Source organism: Desmodus rotundus, chromosome 4 (genome assembly GCF_022682495.2).
Source record: "Desmodus rotundus isolate HL8 chromosome 4, HLdesRot8A.1, whole genome shotgun sequence".
Taxonomy (NCBI): domain Eukaryota; kingdom Metazoa; phylum Chordata; class Mammalia; order Chiroptera; family Phyllostomidae; genus Desmodus; species Desmodus rotundus.
The window spans coordinates 89,222,802-89,226,244 of NC_071390.1; the positions used below are offsets into that span (position 1 = coordinate 89,222,802).

General features: G+C 45.3%; 1 pseudogene; it reads right to left on the reverse strand.

Moving 5' to 3' along the window:
- Nucleotides 1–675: 675 nt before the first annotated feature.
- LOC112317707 (ubiquitin-like protein 7 pseudogene) lies at nucleotides 676–2,022 on the reverse strand (annotated as a pseudogene).
- Between the last annotated feature and the right edge of the window lie 1,421 nt (nucleotides 2,023–3,443).

Here is a 3,443-nt window from a genome sequence, read left to right on the forward strand (position 1 = left end):
CCTCATCACACCCCACTCCCTGAATTCTCTTTTTCATAATAGATAGTTACGGAGAGCCATAGTAGGCGTCAGGAGCTATTCTTTGCAATGTCTTATGATCTATATTACTGAAGGCATACGTGGCAGACACAAGTTAGTCTTGGGCAGTCTCACTTGCTCTTCCAATTCATTTGGGGAATTTACTTTCCTCACCTCTCTTGCAATTGCAGGGGAGCTACACAACTGGATTCTGGTTAATGGAATAGTGGAAATAACGCACACAACTTCCGGGCTGGGCACAAGACATCCTGTGCTATCCTCTTCTTCCTTGCTGTCTTTGTGAGCATGGTAAATGTGAAGCACCCAGGGGTGGACTCCAAAGAGACCAGGAGCTCTGAATCAGCACATCCAAAACACCTAGTCAGGCTTCGACATAAGTAAGAAATCAATCATTATTGTGTTAGGCTATTGAAAAATTTATCTTGACCAATACAGCATGAAATTTTTCCTTTTCCATTTTGTAAACTTAAAATAGAGCACAGTGCCTGGTTTATAGTAGGTCTCCATAAATATTTAAGACAAAGAAAGAAGGACGAGAGGGAGGGAGGGAAGAAATAATCTCCAGGTAAAGTTACTCATTCCTTATTTTATATGAAGTAATTATTCTAACCCATCTACAACATTTTAAATTTTAAGTCATGTTCCCCTCAACCATTTTTTATGTAAAAAAAAAAAAACATTCTTGTTTTGAAGGTCATCCATCAGGTGTATTGGGGAGAGGAGAAATGCAGCACGTTCAGGAGTGCTTTGACAGTTTGTTGGGAGTTCAGGAGCAGCAGGGAGTTCATGGGGCTCCTCCCACAAAGATGAACTCAGAGTCGCTTGGAAGGCCCCCCTCTCCCCCAAAACCACCCGGGTGCCAGTGGCCTGCAGGGCCCGAAGGCTCAGCTCACGGTTCTGAGTGCCCCCATCTCGTGGCTGCCGCAGCTGAGGCCGCGCCCGCTGTGAATACTGGGCTGCCCGGAGGCCTGCAGGGCACACTGTAGGGCTTGGCTGAAGAGATTATTGGTGATCGGTGTTCCTGACTAGACACCCAGGGACATTGATGAGATCCCTAAGGAATAGTCTTGGGTGCCAGGAGTAAGCGTAGGAGAGCTGCTCTCCGGAGAGCTGGCCAGAGTAGTGGCCAGCTCTCTCTGGGTGATGAGCCTGGGTCCAGCAGCTCCACTGTACCCCAGGGAGGCTGAGCGGCAGCTGAGTGTGCTGCGGGAAGGCATGGGCCTGGCATGTGGGCGAAAGTCGTCCTCATCATGACAGGGCTCTTCAAGCACAGGAAGCCACCTGGCATGTCCCAGTATGAGCTGGAGGGAGTGCTCTGGGAAGAGGAGTTAGCCCCCCCACCCGCTGCGTGCTGTCTGCCACCTAGTGAGTGCAAAGCCAGAACAATATCATTGACTAGGGCTGGGTACCAAGCATGTTGGGATCAGCGAAGACAATGAAAAGGTCCTTGTCCTAGAGAACACGGAGAGTAATGGGGACACTGCTGAGGCCTGGGTGGCTGCAGTGATCTGATCCAGAGACTCCTTATTGATGAGCATCTTGAAGACCACCTCTCTGTAGGAGGAGCTACTGTGCAAGGAGCGCGCAGCCGCCAGAACTCCTGCAGGGCAGCTGCTCGGTCCACAGGTACTGGTTTCTGATCAAGCATTTGCATAGAACATGGACTGTGGAGCCAGGCTGAATGCCGTAGAAGTCAAGAGTCTGGTGGGGCTTTAGCTTACGGCCACAGTAGATCGGATCAATCAGCTGAGGCCCCTAGGCTCAATCAAACCCCAGGGTCCGGAACTGACTCCGGGAGTTTGGCCGCAATGAGCTGCTCCAGAAATGAAGTACTCTACCTTTCCCCACCCGCTTCCGATGAGTATTCTTCCAGCTGTCTCTGGCACCCAAAGGGAGAATAGACTGTAGGGCAAGTGGCTGGTCAGCCAGTTTCACCACCAGGTACCAATCTGAGACAGACATCCTCTCTGTTTTGTGGTTTCTCTTTCTCCCTGTCCTGCAGCAGAAAGATCATTTACGTTTCAAAGGAAAAATTCAGAATTGTCCCTCAGTCATTTCCTTTTCTAAAAAGAAAAACCATATTAAGCATTTCATCTGTGGAGTTAAAGTGGAAATTACGCAGTAGGATCGAATGGAGACTGTGGACGAGCATCTTGGACTAGCCCTGGGGACCCTGAAGATAACACAGGCCCAGTAGTGGACAGGAGAGGAGTCCACGGGGAGCTGTTGGAGTGGCTCCCCTTCTGGCTTTGCCCTCACCCATCTCTTGCCGTAGACTCTGTGCTGAAGTAGTACTGGGAGGATAGGTGTGAAGTGTTAGCTAGTGGAAGGCAGGAGGGGTACCCAGGGAGAGAGGAGGAAGAGATGTCTCAAGATCAGCAGCTGGAAGGAAATGAGAATCTCTGCTCAGCACAGCGTGGCAGGTTTTCCTGGGTAAGCACAATTTGTTCATTAAGCTTAGCTACTTTATGGACTGCCATGTGTCTTAACACTAATACACATGATTAGATGTTCTTTTTAATTTTTACAATTAAAATTATTCTGAAGACTTTAAGAAAGGGAGAATAAACCAAGCCCTTCAGTTGACATTGGCTACATTTGAAAAACACACGTGTGGGTTTTTTACTGTTATTTTTCTTGTACTTATCCAAGATTTTTTTTGGAAATAAGCACTGTTATAAATGCATTGGAGTATCCAAGGAGATAGTTAGAAGAATACTTTTAAACATATGGCAAAACAAATATGTAAGAGTATTTGGAAATGAATTTTTCCAATCATGAACATTCTTACCAATGCTTGGATAAGCACAAAAGAAACTTTTATAGCTCTCTGGTGGTGCTTTGATTTAAGACAAGAAAACACTGGTCATCACTTTTCCCCCAGTACACTATTTATAAACTTTTCTCTTCTCTATGAAGGAAAACATTTTTACAAGACTATAGCTTTAACTGAAGAAATACCTACTTTCATACATCGTGCCATACAAACCAATGTATGTTCTGATTTTTTAAAGTGCTGTTATTTTCAGAGTAATCTTTAAAATTTTCTTTGACACTCCTGACAAAACACTTTTTAATACACAGATCCTGAAACATTTTATAAACTATGTATTTATAAATTTCATACCGTCTTTCAAATAAAAGCCTCAGACTGAGATTATAAGGAGACTGTGCGCTTGTTACTGCATTTCAGAACATGTGGAGATGGTTTCCTTTTAATTCTCCCAGGAACCCCAGTTTTAGAATCATGAGTATAGATGACAGACTTCAAGACTGACCATTGGAGAATGGACTTACTCAGGGCAAGATAATACAAGAACTGGGAAGGAATTGAATTAGAACAGTGGCTTTCAGTCTCTAGTCTATAAGACCACTGGAGGTTTTGCACATTAACCACTAACATC